At 38.6% G+C, this 16,899-nt stretch overlaps 1 protein-coding gene, 1 non-coding gene and 1 pseudogene across 2 annotated transcripts in view; 1 reads left to right on the top strand and 2 right to left on the bottom strand.

Moving 5' to 3' along the window:
• LOC144251531 (phosphatidylinositol 5-phosphate 4-kinase type-2 alpha-like) overlaps positions 1 to 16,899 on the bottom strand; it is a gene marked incomplete at its 3' end in the record, with an annotated part of 128,637 nt that overhangs the window by 43,617 nt on the left and 68,121 nt on the right. The gene's annotated exons all lie outside the window — the stretch shown is intronic.
• On the top strand, positions 3,586 to 3,688 carry LOC113192291 (small nucleolar RNA U13). Its single transcript, XR_003301996.1, has one exon. It is a non-coding gene; the product is annotated as a small nucleolar RNA U13 (small nucleolar RNA).
• On the bottom strand, positions 8,526 to 8,678 carry LOC113192289 (U2 spliceosomal RNA; annotated as a pseudogene).

Raw genomic sequence — 16,899 nt, 5'->3', positions numbered from 1 at the left:
TATTAGTAACTTCAAATTCTATATTAGGGAAAAAGAACTCCACTGACTTGAGCATCATTTGGAAATAATTTTTATAATGTTGTAATGAATATTGGTTCAAATAATTAAGAACTTTAAAGATGAATTCCCAGTATGACTCAAGTGTGTAGCCCATACTTGGAATGGAGTGGCTCCTATTATAACTTACACTGCAAACTGAGTAGCAATTTGAAAGTTCTGAGGTTTCAGAGAGACAGCAAATTAGAGTCAATTATAGAGGCAGGAAAAAAAACAGGCGGCTGAAAATGTTTGTGAAATGTACTTTTATTTGTCTTAGGGCAAGAGGTCAACTTTCTACAGCTGCTTCATCAATATTCATTTTCTAAGATCTTTTTGGAAAAGTTAATGTCTTTATGTTTACAGATAAGACTGAATAAAGATTGAGTACATTTTAATTAAAACCTTCTTCTGATATGTGAGCTACCTTCCAATATGCAGAAAATAAATGCTTTATTTTGATAAGCCAAATAAAATTGTCCTGATAACAAAGCTAAGCTGAGATGTGAATGCAACCACAGGTCTGTCCTTCCAGTACCTGTAAACTCCAAAGTCTAAATTAATACACGTAAGGAATTTTTTTGTTTGTTTTTCTGTTGAACAAGAATCATTAAGTCGGGGGCTGGGGATGTGGCTCAAGCGGTAGCGCGCTTGCCTGGCATGCGTGCGGCCCGGGTTCGATCCTCAGCACCACATACCAACGAAGATGTTGTGTCCGCCGAGAACTAAAAAATAAATGTTAAAAAATTCTCTCTCTCTCTCTCTCTCTCTCTCCTCTCTCACTCTCTCTTTAAAAAAAAAAAAGAATCATTAAGTCAATTTTTTTGTTGTTGTTGCTTTGTGTGTGTGTGTGTGTGTGTGTGTAGCTAGGGACTGAACTCAGGCCTTGCACATGCAAGGCAGGTCACTCTACCAACTGAGCTACATCCCCAACCCTAAGTCAGTCTTTTGATTAGTGGCTACTTAACTAAAATTAAAATGTCTTCAGAAATATTTAAACTCTGGCTTCAAATCTTACTTTAATTTATAATAGAGATACAAACTCTATCATCCGCCAACATGGTATCTTTAAACTTGATCAGACACTTCCGATGGATGTGCCTGGTTGGCTGGCACACTGCCAACTTCATCCAAAGAATGGAGTCATATTAAAATTTCACCTCACATAAACCATAGAACCTGACATGAAACTAACTGAACTAAAGCCAAAAATGTATGAGCTATTATGGAGGTAATATTAGCTTTTAAAAATATCCAGAAAAGACTTTGCCAATGAAAACAAGCACTTACAATATGATCTATTCTAAAGGATCCCAGGCTGAGAGTCAAGAGACTGTGACTGGGTGCTAGTCCTACCACTTGTTCACTGCCTGACCTCAAGCAAAGGGCCCTGGCTCTCCTGATCTCACTTTATATTTTTAAAAGTGGGTTTGAGAAGAAATCTCAAGTGATGTGCTGTTTGGCCCAGACAGTGATTTAGAAAATGCATGAATTAATTGCCAAAATTCAGACTTGAGAAAATTTACATACAAATTTGAATTTCTGGCTTCTTTTAAAAATGGACAGGGATGAGCTGGCACGGAGCCTGGCATTACTCATCTGTTGCTGAGCGGCTGCAGCATGCACCCTCTACTTGGGCACAGTTCCTGCCACTCCCTATAGCCTCTGCCTGGATGGCTTTACTCATTCTAGGGTTTCAGCCACCACTGGACGCCAGCTCCTGGCCCTTGGAGGAAGTTTCTCAAATATAAATGGAAGATGCAGGGCCCCCAGCAATTCTGATGGGGGCCGCCAACTCTCAGAGCCCTCTGGGAGTGGTGTCTGGCTGTTCGTGCTGAAGATGAGGTAGAGTTTAGCATGTCACACAGTTGTCCCCTTCCACCCTGGTGCCCCAGAGAGCTGCATCTGCTCAAAAAAAAAAAAAAAAAAAAAAAAAGTGATGGAAGATAGCCATGCCTTTAGAAACCAATCACTATCATACATCATTAATAAGACCTGCAAGACAGTGGAGAAGGGACAGAGGTGCACAGTTCTTCATTTCTAAAACAAGGATTTCTTCAGCAGACTTCATAGTCGGAAGCTATATTAAGGTTCCAGAAGGGAAACACTGAATTCCTGATTCAGAGCTAGACATTGTCCCCCCCCACCACCACCACACACACACACACACACACAATGAGCACAGAACAGAAAGAGCAGCCAGTTTCACTGCCTAAGATCTGTTCTAAGAGAACAATGTAAGGAAGGTTACCATTATGTCATTTATGCAGCCTTCCTGGATTCCTGTTTTAAGTGATAAATTGACCATGCATTTTTATCTCTTTCCCTTCCAGAAACCATGCTAAAATGACAAGAGGAAGTTAGAGATGGAAAACAAAACAAAACAAAACAAAGGGAAAAAAAAGACACACACAATCATGGCGAGAACAACTACAGAGCAGACAGCAGAAGAGGAGAAATTTCAATGGTTTTTTAAAAGGCAGAAAATAAGTAGAGGATTTCTAACTGACAGGAGAGGAGAGGAAGCTGCCAGCTCCATGCATGGCCACTTGATGCCTGGGTCTCACAGAGGCCAGCAGGCTCCCCAGCTGGAGTGCAGGTAGGGCACAGACCATGCAATGCCTGTGGTCAACCATGTCAGCCCTTCCCACTGAAGACAGGGTGTTGATTTCTTGAGACCCAGACCCAAGAGACTTCAGGTTTGGAGAGGTCAAGATCAGAGCAGGCTGGGTGGAGCACCAGCTGAGCACAGGAATATATGAAATCTACGCTCTAACCCCTGGGACCTGAGCCTCCAGCACTGCTCTCTGCTGCAATCACTGCACCTGCAGCCTGGGCACACGCACATCACTTTGAGATACAACAGTAAATACCAGGGCAAATAATTATGTGTGTCTGTGTGAACTAGAGTGCAGGTAGAAAATGAAAAGTGCTCAAAGAAAGAGTGTAAAGTGAAAAACCAAGATATAGATGTGTTTAATTTGCTTTCCATCTTTTCTTTTTTTTTTTCCTTTTGGCACTGCAGATTGAAGCATGTGCTAAGTATGTGTCCTATCACTGAGTTACACTCCCAGACCCCATACCTATCTATCTACTTACTTACAGAGGTTATACATTCATATATTTGTCCATGCAACTTACAGAAAGCACAGACAGAGCTGGAGAAGTGGGTTTGGGAATCTGAGGGAGGTTGAAGCTCACCTTCAGTTGGGTACTTCTGTACTTTTAAATCCTATATTGATTGTTATTTTCATAATAGTGGAGGACAGAAAAACCAAAACACCGAAGAGTATGTGAGGCAAGGGCACAAGCTACATCTAAGGCAAAGCTCCTGTTAGGATTTATACTCTCTGGGAGGAGACAGTAGAATTTCCATTTATATTTATTTTGGATCTAAAAGAATAATCTTTGGGGGCTGGGTCCAGGGCTCTGTTTGTTGCCTTATACATGTGAGGCACTGGGTTCGATCCTCAGCACTGCACAAAAATAAATAAAATAAAGGTATCGTATCTATCTATGATTAAAAAAAAAAAAAAGAATAACCTTTAGATCTTCCTGGCTCATAAGCATGATGATTGGGTGTTTGCAATGCTGTGTGAGATATGCCTTCTCTAAACCTTGTTTCCAAGTTTTGGCACATATCTGTCTGATGTTAAAAAAAAAATAAGGATGATCTTTATAAAACTGATTAGACAGTTTGACATATGCCCTTAGTAGTCCCTATGTGAAACAATCACTAGCTGCCTCCTACAAAGGAGGCATCTTGAGGAAATGGTAGGAATCCCATAACTTAGAGGGGTTGGCAGGGAACATGCTGGGTCTTTCCCATGACCTGTGTACTGTTCTTGAACAGCATACTGCAAATGACTGAGGTTTAAATGTGCCCAGTTAAGTGTATTCACAGATCAGACCATCTGGTTTGAACTAAGTTAAATTAACCCTCACAAAACAAACAAGTGCTTAAAAGGATACCTGCAAAGAAACCACAGTCTGAAGTTACTACTACAAACAAGCAGCAGTTAACAAAGACCTGCCAGAGCCAAGGCAGTTCTCTCCATCAGTTTAACTAAGAGGGGAAGGTGTCATAAGATAGGACAAGAATTGTTCAAAACCAGTTGAAATAAATAGGAAGACTTATTTTAAAACATGGGCTTCCATCCATTTTTATTACTGATAACTGTCCCCAAGTGATGCCTCGAGGTATTAGTTGAGGAAGGCTAGGAATTGCTGAAATGGGAAAGTCATCCAAAATCTCATCACTCAAGGCCTGAAGACAAACACAATGACCAACCTCATGTATTACTAAACTATCAAATTTAGTGCTTCACAAAATTGTATTAATTTTATGATTAATGTACAGGACAGGAACTTCTTGTTAGATTTCATTAATAGCAAAATGCCCTCCACCAAAAAACAAATAAACAAACAAAAAAACCATATGCCACTGGAGAAAAGCTTGATATTCCTACTGAGGTCAAGATGGCTGAAAGTGCACAAAAAACATGAAATCATATTCCCATGAATTCCTTTGTCAGCAAATATTCATTGGCAGATGCACAGAAAACACTGGTCAATATTTCAAGACTCAAGAAGAAAATGAGTTACACAGCACAGGAAGTTTACTTTATAGCTGCATCAGAATAAAGATGATTCTAACTTTGCTTTGGCATTTGCTAAATCACTTGCTATCTTTTAAGAACGACTGTGTGGTTGAGAGGAAAGCAGAGCACAAGTCCTTTAAAAAGTGGTATAATTTAAAAGATGAGTCATGCGCTTTTCCTTTACAAATTGGTGAACCTTGGCAGGGGTCAGAGGTGCCACTTGGCACTATGCTACCTAGCAGCAAAAAAATAAACACCTTAAGCTTCCTTTTAGAGTCAAAGGTGAGACTTAAACGAAGTAAGAAAGTAACTGCTTTTTAACAGAATCCAAAGCTTTGAAAACAGTGGTCAAAAAACAGACATTTGGAAATGTTTCCACTTGTGTGATCTGGTTGCCAAAACAATATGACTGGGTCACTTATGAGAACTCACATCAGCGCATTCAAAAACAAATGTTCAACCCAGTTAGAAACATGGCCAGAGAGTTTCAATCCATTTGTTAATGAATTTTCAATACTTTGTTAAAAGTTTAAAAATGCAAACATCTCCCAGAATCCTTTGAAGTTTTCAGGAAAAATAAAATTTTGCCATCTGAAAGTGAACTAAAACTTTCATAAAGCCAGGGGGATGGGTCGAGAATAGTATGATGATTTTCTACATGTGGCCAGTGATACTATTCTTCCTTTCGTATTTACAAATCTTTGTGAGGTATATTTTTCAACAATGAGAGCCTGAAAACGGAGAATAAAAAATGTGCAAAACTTGGGCTGGGGTGGTGGCTCATTGGCAGAGCCACCACCTTGCCTTGCACATGTGAGGAACTGGGTTCAATCCTCAGCAACGTATAAAAATAAATAAACAAAATAAAGATATTGTGTCCATGTATAACTAAAAAAATTTTTTTAAATGTGCAAAACTTAAAGCGAGGCTTTAAAAAATGACTATTAAAACAAAATTTTCTAAAATATCAAAATTAAATTACATTGTTCTCACTAAAAATTAATCTTAAGAGCGAGAGAATTTTTATAGTGTTGAAAATATTTTAAAAATGTCACCTGGCTTTTTTAGATTTTATATGCTGTAAAATGAATATAACATTAATATTTATCCATGAATAAAATATATAACTCACATGCATGTCACTATGCTCAGCTTTCACATATACACAGCTATGTAGGTGACTAAAAACAAAAAACAAAAACCAACATCTTGGAGTCTATTGTTCTAGGGAGATTCTCCACAATACAATTATTTTTACTCATCTATACTCCTGGGCTGGGAATAGGGTATTTGGCTGTGGGGCTTGGGGAATTTGAAAATTCCCTAGGTATTCCTGATACAATGCTTTCCTCCTCTGAGTGCTGAGGAAGCACCACGGAAAAAGAAAGTGACCCCATCATGCTCCTGCTGACTGTCAACACTTAGTCATCGCAGCAGCACCATTTAAAAGATGGCTCAGAAACTTTCACATAGACATGGTTTTCCCCCCTTATAACACTGAAGTCATATTACTCTCACTAAACAGAGAGACAAAGTGAAGTTATTCTCTCTCAGCAGAGAGAGAATAAATGGCTTTCTCAGGTCATGAGAAGAAAATATACAAATGGACTCCCTTCGGATGAGCCCCATGCTTCCACCGCACATCCACACAGAAATCTGGAGTCCGACACTGGACCCTAGGGCCCTTTCTACATGGACCTTAGAGTCCTCAAGCAAGTGCCATATAGAGTTTCCTCTGTGGTCTAGCAATTCCCATGATATTTTTCAAGGAAGCGAAGGAACAGCTAAGTCTCCTTCAGTGGGCTTGTGGAAGGATGCATTTGATGAGTTTGCAAAACTCTGACAGTTTGGGATATAAATTGATACCAAGCCAGATACAGTGGCACATGCCTGTATTACCAGTGATTCCAGAGGTTGAGGCAGGAGGATCCCAAGTTTGAGGCCAGTTTCTGTAATTTTGTGAGACCATTAGCAACTTAAACTAAAAAAAAAAAAAAAAAATTAAAAAGGGCAGGAGAAAAAACTCAGTTGTAAAGCACCTGTGGGTTCAATACCTAGCACCAAAAAAACAAACAAAACCAAAAAACCCCAAAAACCCATTATCAAGGAGTTGGGAATGGAAGTGTGTAGCTCAGTGGTAGAGTACAAAACTTAGCATACATGAGGGACTGTGTTGAATCCTCAGCACCAAAACAAAACAACACCTAAAAAAGATATTAAATAATTGCAAGGATTAATACTTTCAGTATTTAAATTTCAATTTTCCATGTTAATTTCTCCTTCCTCAATTTCTAAAACACACTCTGTTCAGAAACTTCTGAATCTAAAAAGTCAATGACCAAATGCAGGGTCATCCATATTTTTTCCTGTTATTTCCTAAGAGTTTTATAGCTCTGTGTTTTACATTTAGATATGTGATCCATTCTGAGCTAATTTTTGTTAGGGTTGTAAGATCTCTGTCTCTATTCATTTTGTTGATTATGAATGTCCAGTTCTTCAATGGACACTGAGGCCTAAATTCTAACAAAAAGTGGTAGTCATTGACTTATTTAACAAGGAGTCCATCGGTCCTGAACGGAATAGGTGATCCTTAAAACTAAATGAAGTATAAATTAGCCATTCCCAAAGGAAACTAATACTGTTCACTTGAAAATAAAAAAAAATCACCAGTTGCTTCTTGGGGAAAAACAAAACAAAACAAAAACTTCTAAGCTTAGAGCTTTCCTATCCAATATGCTGTATTAGTCATATTTCCCTGGTGAGTTACATTCTTTAGCCCCAAAGACTATTTCAAGCATGTGTAAATGCATTGAAAGAAAGCAAGCCAAGAGGCAACCCAAGCTTTGTCTAAAAAAGAAATAATTGTTTAGCAAACAATATTCCAAAGCTATTGTATTCAGAATAAAAGGATATTGTTTATAAGGCACGCCAGACTACATTTCTTACATAATTTTCTTTTGTCACTGAAAATGTTTCTGAAAATTGAGGATAAACTACCCTGTTCAGCAAATTGTTATAAGACTTTTCAGCTTAGGTTTTAGCGTACCTACCCCTTATCTCATCACACTGAACTGAGGAACACCACTTATTCATAGAGATACAAATTTATTTCATGTTTTGATACAAAGTACAGGGATATGGTTTTAAAAAAAATCATTAGCTTCATCAATTTCTTTTTCATGATTGGAAATTGTTCTTTGTTTGTTTGTTTATTTTTTATTGGTACTGGGGATTGAACACAGGATTGCTTTATACTGAGCTACATTCCCAAAACTTTTTATTATTTATTTTGAGACAAGATCTTGCCAAGTTGCCCAAGCTGGCCTTAACTTGTGATCCTCCTGACTCAGCCTCCCTAGTCACTGGGATTATAGGTGAATGCCACCAGACCCAGCTGGAAAAAGGATATTGGTAACTGTTTGTTTATTTTGTACTAGAAATTGAACCCAGGAGTGCTTATTCACTAAGCCATATCCTCAGCCCCCTTTTTTTGTTTGTTTTCAAAACAAAAATGGCCTGATAAATTACTAAAGCTGGCCTTGAACTGTAATTCTCTGGAGTTGCTGGGATTACAGGTGAACACCACCATACCTGGCTGAACCCTTTATTTAGATGCATGTATATTCACTAATAATGTATTTAAGTGCTTTACAAATAACATTTTTTAATCTGGTAAAAAAATAACTGTCACTGTTTCATGATTAATTAATTTTCAAAAACATGTCGTGGCAATTAACATATAGCTCTTATCCACAAATACTCCTGTTCTCAAACTGTCAAAAGAACAAAAATGCTTCTGTTTGTATTCATTATTTTAGGAAAAAGAGCACTTGCCATCTCATGAGGTTGCATAAATAATTCTCTCTTCTCCCCACCTCCTCCCACACCATTCTATATACTCTATCAACTATAAAAATAGATGAGCAAAATAAACCAGAGATCTGGATGACAGAGAATCCTAATTCTTAATTAGATCAACGGACATAATTTTTCATTCTCCATATACTATGCTTGATCTTAGCCAAAAGGCAGAGAAGCGATCCATATACTATGAACACATACAGGCAGTTCTCATTAGATTTTAAATTCAGGAACCTCTAAAAGTTTGAACAGGGAACTGTACTCTTAGCTACTACAAAATACCCTAATTTTCCTTTTGTCATGATATTTCAACTACCTTTTGGAACTTTTTCTGAATCACAGGAGGCTGCTCATTTCCATCAATTACCCAATTCCAACATTTGCAATCCAACATTACAGATAAATTCCTAGGAACAACATATAACTGCCCTAAGTGGTCTTTCCAAGGTTCTGAGGTAAATGTGCAGATCATAACAGTGCCTTTGTTTCCTTAAAGGTTTCCCATGAATGCCTGTCTCTTTTACCTAAACTCCAGGCAACCAAAGGTGACTTTCCTTGCTTATCAAGGATGTGAAATCTAATGCTTGAAATAAATTTGCATTTGTTAAACCAGAAATCTAATATGTAAAGAAAGATAAGGAAAGCCACTCACTGTGGCTTTGTAAAACCTGCCCTGACACGCGACAAATGACACTTTTCTTTGCTGCCATCTAACTATTCCATGGTTTTGCCTGTGTGAATTTAAGAATTCCCATGATATTTAGTGACAGCAATTATTTGAGGATTGTAATGATTCCTCATGTAAAGACAGTCTAAGGAAAATGCAAGAATAGAAGCATCATTAGCTATAACAGCAGGATAAAGCAAAATTTTTCATAATGAGAGAAAAGTGGGCCTACAAATGTCTTTTTTCTCTGAAGGTGGGGACAGATCTATTCATCTTTCTATGTTCCTGCTCATCCCCAGGGACAAACTACAAAAAAGAGTTGCTGAGCAAAATTTTAACTACTTCTTTCACTTATAAACTACAAAAGTGATTTACTATTACATCTAGCAAAGGTCAATCTGGATACTCATATTGATCTCTCAGAAAACCAAATACTACAATGTCAATGATTAAATTCCTATTTCCCCAGTATGCAGAGTTTGTTCTGCTTAAATGCAAGACGACTTATAAAAATTATTTTAGTTGCATAAAATAAATGAAATAAAGTATTTATTAAACACTAATTCCACCAGCATAGTAATTCTTGGGGAAGGTTTATTATTATACATTTATATAGTATTTTTAATTTAAAAAGATATTCACATCCATTACTGGGATGATCTTTTTAATATTATAAACCTTTGTCATCATCTGCAGGTCTGGAAATTCATAGAAAAATGATAAATGCTTTAAAAAGTTACTGTATACTAAGGAAATAGTAGTTCTCCATATTAAATTATTAATCAAACATTAATGAAAACAACAGACAACTTCTTCTCTTACTGCCATACAGTCTGCTGGCAGCTGATCAAACAAAGCAGAACACTTACCAAAACTTGGGTTAATAATGCTGAAGGATGTGTTCAGCCTTGATATACAAGTACCTTTAAATTTAGCAAACTCTAAACATAGACTATTGAAACCTTGAAAAAGACAACAGCAATTAACAGTATGTTTTATTTACTATTTCACTTACATCTGGTTAAATTAACTACTTACATTCTTCAAAAATGTGGATGCATAAACAGGTCCCTGGACCTCCAGTTATTCTAAAACAACTGCAGTTATACCTCGACTGGTGCAGGATGCTAGAAGACGATAACATTTTTTTATTTTGAGGAAAGCAATCTCTCCACTGAGTCAATTGTAAAACCAGGTTATCCGTTTATAAAAATACAAATTCTATATTATATTTCAAAAACCGAGTGACTTTTAAATAATACTTGGAGATAAATTTAAAAACAAAAACTAACCTACCCAAAATTAAGTTTCAAGCGGTTTACTACTTTGACTGAGCTAGGTATAACCTTATCAGAGCTTTAGGAAATGTCATTTCCAAATTTGATGATACAGTTAACTTTAGTCTCCCTAGTGTTCTTCTTTTTGAATACTCTAGGAGGAATATACTTCCTAATTAGAATTAATCAAATACAACGAGTCCATAGTTATTTATGACAATAGATGTGTTCAATTTAAAGGAGGCAGAGAGTAGGGGGCAGGGAGCCTTCCTTTCTAAAAGTTTTTTTTTTTTTTTCCCTTCAAAATAGGTTAACAAATGATATGTAAACTTCACTAAATAATGGAAAAAACAAAGAGATATTATATTAGTTGTTCTTCAAAAATGTCTGACCCTTTGGCTGACCAGATCACTTGCATCACCTACATGATACTCTGTGTGTGTGGTCAGCAGGCTCTACCTGGCTACAAACCTGTGCCTACAAGGACAGATTTCCAACTGTCATCTTGTTTGATATGAAGTTGTCAGTGTTACTATGCCACTTCCTCTACCCAATTTCTAATTCCAACAATGACTTACACTGCCTCTAATGATCACAATAAGTTTCTTCCTGTGGTTTACACTCTTTGCTCTGACCTTAGGGCACAGAACACTGAGATGGAGAGTCTGGATTGTGTTTATTATATACTATAGATGTTATAATGATTGTTTAAAATGCCCTACTTTGTAGATATTTAGAATGTGTTTAAATAGATATTAAGACACAGAATTACTGAATGATTGTTAAAAATATGACTGGACAGAAATGATCCTTATAACATATGCAATGGAGATTTGGCAACAAAAACTGCTTTCCCTTGTCGATGTGAATCCACCAAGTCAGCAGCTTCTAGAACTGTTGTGTTTGTTCGCTTTACAGCAATGACCCTACTGTTCTGTTTTGGAACATTAGCAAATATATGATTATCAGCAAAACACTAGAATGAGCCACAGAGAATAAGAAAAAAACAAAAACAAAAACAAAAGACCCTCATGTTCTGTAAGTCTTGGTTTCAGAAACCCCACACCCACCTAAAGCTCAGAAAGAATATGCAAATTTGAGGTACAACTGCAAAGTAGCTGGGGTCTGAGTCTTCTCACTTTTCATTGCCCTCCATCCCAATTAAGCCAGCAAACTCAGGCGCCTAAGTTTGGATACATCAACTCTCTTTTTCTTCCTACAAGAGTAAATGCTAATGGATAGTAATGTGGAAATGGGGGGTGAGGAAGGTGGGCAAGAACTGCAAGGGCAGCCTCACACATTGGGATCAAGTCGTGCACACTGCCCAGAAAGCAGCACAGTATGGCCACAGTACACTAACGAACCGTAAGTCAATAAACAGGCTCTATGCTTTACAAGGATTCCTTCTTCTAAATAATTTCTAAAAGTAAATAATAATAATGGGTTGCGACTGTTCTGGCCTTAATGTTCGTGTCCCCTCAAATTCATATTGTAGAAGCCCTAACTGCCAATGTGCCTTTATTTGGTGATGGAACTTTTAGGAGTTTGAGGTTAAATGAGGACATCAGGGTTGGGGCCCAGCATCCTTAAGAGGAAGAGACACCAGAAAGCTCACTGTCTCCTTTACCTCCACCCCTGCAAACCTATGTAAGGACACGAAAGGTCATGTGAGCATACAGCCAGAGGTGGCCATCTGCAAGTCAGGGAGAGAGGCCTCACGAGAATCTTGGGCTTTCCAGACCCCAGGACCATGAGACAATAAATACCTGTGGTTTGAGTCACCTAGTTTATGGCATTTTGTTATGACAGCAAGAGAAGACTAATACAGGAGCCTGCAGAAATGAGTCTGTCACCAGAGGAGTTCACAGAGAGGAGAAACCTGACAAGAGGGGTCATTGGCATATGTGACAGAAAAGAATTTCAGCACACAGCAGTTAGAGAGACACATTTATTTAAGAAAGCAGATAGACATTCAAGGGAGAATGTGGGCCATCTCCAGAGGGAGAGATGGCAACCTCTTTGGGTAAGGTGTTCATACTTACAGAGGGACAGTTGCTAGGGGCTGAACTAGAGTCAGATGGAGTTACAGTTCTGTGCCAGTTTTCCCTGGGCTTGTGTATTGCCCTCTGGTTACTTTTTGCAGGCAAGGGTGTGGGCCAAGGCTTGGGTGGGGGGTGTGTGTGTGTGCTTGTTTTGCATTTCAAAGGCTCATGGGCATTTCCTGCATTCCAATGGCTCCTGGGAGCTTATCTTTTGAGATTTAGTCTATCTAACTTTTTCTGTATCCCCAAATTCTGATCTGAAGTTCATGCTGATTTTTAAAACTATAGGTGATTAAATGGGGAAGAAAGGCAAGCTCTTCCTTATAGAATTCCAACTAACAAATGCAGACAAATTGATGAAAATAAAAAAACATTGATATGTAAATACTACAGTAATAGCTGTTGCTGGTAAACAATAGTTAACAATGCACACTAAAATTAGTGACCCACAGCATGAGAAATAGGACATTCACATAATCTCCAACTAACTCCTCACAACACTTCAGAATAGTGGGAAAGATAATTAACTTCAGAGTGCAGGAAGTGGATACCTCCATAACGAAGTACTGCTGGTTACATATGATGTGAGCATCTGGATGGCGGGGATGTGGGTGTTCTTCATATTACTTTTTGCAACATTTTTGTATGTTTGAAATTATTTCAAAATGAAAAGTAAAAACACTGAAGTGGTACTTTTATTATAGTACATGTACCACCGTTTCTCTCCCTAGTAAACTGCACTATGCTTACACAAGTTAACAGCTTGGTCTTAGCTCAATTTGCACTTTTCACCCACACAGTTCATCTTACATATTGGAATATTTCTCCCATGCCCCACTGGGATGAGCAATATCATTTGCTCTATTCCATCAGCAGAAAACATGTAACTCAGGGGTAAAACACACACATTCCAGGCACCTAGATCAGTGCCTAGCTCACCTTTGAATGAATAAATAAATGAATTCCTAACATTTATTTTAAAATAAAAATTATGGAAACAAAGGCAGGGGAACAGGACATAAAACATTATGGATTCTGACACATCGTCAAGTTTAATACGTAATTTCCATAAACTTGACTTTTAGAAAGTAGTTCAGTCTTATACTTTGTTTTATATTCTTTGGTTTTCTATTTGTGCAGCACTTTTTCATCTGAAAATTGATCATTTCTAAAAACTGACAATAACAACACAACACCAGAGCTAACATTTATTCAGGGCTTAATACATATTTCTTAACTGTTTTATAGTGTCCCATAAAATCATCTTAGCAGCCCTGTGAACTGGGCACAGCGATTACACACTCCTCCCCTTTACAGATAAGGAAACTGGGTTACAAGTGGCTAAATGGCCAGCTCAGGGTCATGAAGCCCTCTGGGTGGTGTCCTGGGTTCTAGATCTGCCACTGCAGCTCCAGAACCTGGGCTCTCAGCCATGGCTTTCAACAGCCTTCTGATTTATATACACATAAACAAATGAAAAAAAAAAAAAACAAAATAAAAAAACGCTGCTCAGCTACTTAAAGAAGTAAGGCTGGGGGACGACTACTTAGGGAGTAGACAGCAACTAGATAAAACAAACACAAGTGTCCATATAAAACACACTCACCCACTTCATGTTTGTACAACTTCTTGCTCTTCTCATTTTACCCACTCACAGTAAAAATTGCCTCATGCAAAAAAAAAAAAAAAAAAAAAAAAATCCCAACTTTGCCCTATCTGATAGTAGGGGGGTGGAGGAGATAGAGAAAAACTAACCTTATCCTTGTCATTCAGGACAGGTGGGTGCTTTGGGATGCTCCTCAGAGTAGGGAGCAAAAGGTGCAGAGTTCATCCTCCAGCAGGAAGAAACTGCCAGGTGATGCTCAGGGGGGAAAAGGACACAGGGAGCAAAACCCAGCATGCAGGGAGGTGTCAGAGACTTGGTGCCAAGTCCTTCTCAACAGGACTGTCATTGTTTAATGCCACCCTTGAAAGCTGTTCATAACATACTCTAAACACACTTCCTACCAACGGGCAGTACTACTTTGCCCCAGTATGGCAGTAACTGGGTTCAAACAAATGAAAGACCAGGCAGCAAGAGTCCACATGTAGAAAAGCTGGTATGAGTAAGCCTCTCACATGGAGCCTCAGGAGCTCGATGTCTCTGGCTCACATGCCTGGGGCTGCTGTAAGGAGCAACTGAGTCTGCAACAGAGCCTGGCACATGCTGAGCAATTCTTACCATCACTGTCATCAGTGTTCCCAGGATCCTGCTCTGGAGTAGACACTTAACATATTTTTGCTGATGTTTGCTGAAAACAAAATGGAATTAAAACAAAATGGGATTAGTTGTCTTAGTTGTTATGAGTGTGACTAAACTGAGAAAGTTGCAGCTGATGATCCACAGAAGAGAGGCCCTGCAGATGAGCGGGGGCTGCCCAGGGCACCTGTAGTGTGTCCACGGATGACAGCACAGACCAAAAGCTTAGCCAAAGGGGTTAGGAAGAAGTAGGCTCCACTAAAATGTTCCAGAATTGGCATTAGCTGTTGCCCTTCCACACCATTAGCAAATCTAAACTACCATGCAGCATACCTTTGGTTCTAAGAAACTATGCTTGTCTCTGGTGCGTCACCTTCCTTTCCTATACTGCGTCTTGTTTACTTTTCAAGTTCACTTCCTGTAATGGTTGCAGTTTGAGGGGAACATTTTGATACTTGCTGACAATGTTGTTCAAACAACTTTAAAACTCCATATCCTTTCTTGTTTAGCTTCGTGTAGCAATATTATACCACGCTCTGCATACATTCCTGCTAACCTTTTTGGCATTTGCTTGCTTATTTATTTTAATTAAATAGCATCTTTTAGAAGTCCAAATTTAGAAAGTCAATTAAGGGTTGATTATTCACATTATCAAAGGAGGCTGCTTTAAAGGAGGGTTTGCTGGAGTATTCCTTTCCAAGATCCAATCTCTCTCTAGCAGAGGTGAAAAGTGTTTTAGGAAGCTGTGCTTTTTAAATCATGGAGAAACCACTCAGAAGGGAACACATACAAACATTACACAAAGCAAAAATCACTTCTAATTTCACCAGATACTTATTCACCTGCACTAAGCTGAACATCATCTCCCTTAACCTTCACATTTCATCTTTTTAAAAGCAGACTCAAAACTTGGTGGTTGGTGTCCCCTTCCAAAATTCCAAATCTGTGTAAAATCCAGGCCTTCCTTAGGAGATAATTACTGCTTTTTAATTGGGATTTTAAAGATGTAATACATATTTTCATATCTTTAGAGATATATGGAGTAAGGAGGAATTAAGACAGGGGTCAGAGGTGGCTCATAACTTAGTGAGAAAAACTAATACAAACGTGAGCAGGGTTAGCTGCTTCTGGGTGAAGGAGGCACCATCAGGCAGAGCACAGGGGATTTTTAGGGCAGAGAAACTACTGTGATCTGCAATGGTGGGTACGTGTCATAGCACATTAGTCAAAATCAACACAGTGTACCACACAGAGAGAGCCCTGATGTGAACTAGGCACTCTGATAACAAGATGTGACTCTAGTTTGATGAATGAAATGTCCTTATCTGGTGTGGGGTGGGATGTCGAAGGTGGAGGAGGCTGAGTGTGTGTTCAGAAGGGTATGTGAAAACCCTATGCATGTTTCATTCAATTCTTCTGTGAACCCCAAACTTCTTTTAAAGAAAAAAAAAGTCTACTAATAAAAAATGTGAACATCATGAAATGCTAATAGTATTGAGAAAGAAGAGACCGTTATTTATTGAGTTGGACTAAGAAGATGTTGGAAGGGGATACTGAAGTAGGGAAAGGACTTGAGTTTGGATAGGAGAACACATCATTAAACAAGGGATATGACAGTCAAGGGTTTCAATGGGCCAAACTGACCAGACTCTGACAGGCTGAGGAACCTGGTTTCTGTTCTTTGACATTCGGGAGTCATGGAAGGTTTTGAACTGGGGGATCCTAGGAGATTGTGGGATGAGCATCTCTGAGGTGTTTAGCTCAGTGTGTGGAACTGAATTTGGAAGAAGATGAAGACTGGAGGCCAGGAATCACAGTGCAGACTTGAGCACCTGCCAGGCATAGGATAGAGGTGAGTATAAAGGGGGAAGAGGCAAGGGATGGCAGGGCCTCAGAATGCGTGAGAGGTTTCAAGCCTTTGAAACTAGAACAGTGAAACTATTGCCTGAAATAGGAAATGCAAGAAGAGAAGTTGGTTTAGGGCATACAGAGGATGCATTATTTTGGAGTGTGCACAGATCCATGCAGAGATGTCTACCATGAAGTTACAAATGTAATTCTGAGGCTAAAAATACAGAGAAGTAATCTGCAAACCTAAACTTGGAAGAGCTGTGGCTGTAAGAAATGATAATGTCTGAGAGGGATTTAGAGTGAAAAAAGAAAATGGCCAGAAGCA

This window comes from Urocitellus parryii, assembly GCF_045843805.1.
Source record: "Urocitellus parryii isolate mUroPar1 chromosome 9 unlocalized genomic scaffold, mUroPar1.hap1 SUPER_9_unloc_3, whole genome shotgun sequence".
In the NCBI taxonomy this organism is placed as follows: Eukaryota; Metazoa; Chordata; class Mammalia; order Rodentia; family Sciuridae; genus Urocitellus; species Urocitellus parryii.
Note: the sequence above shows the minus strand (reverse complement) of the source record. Positions and strands in the feature narration are given on the sequence as shown.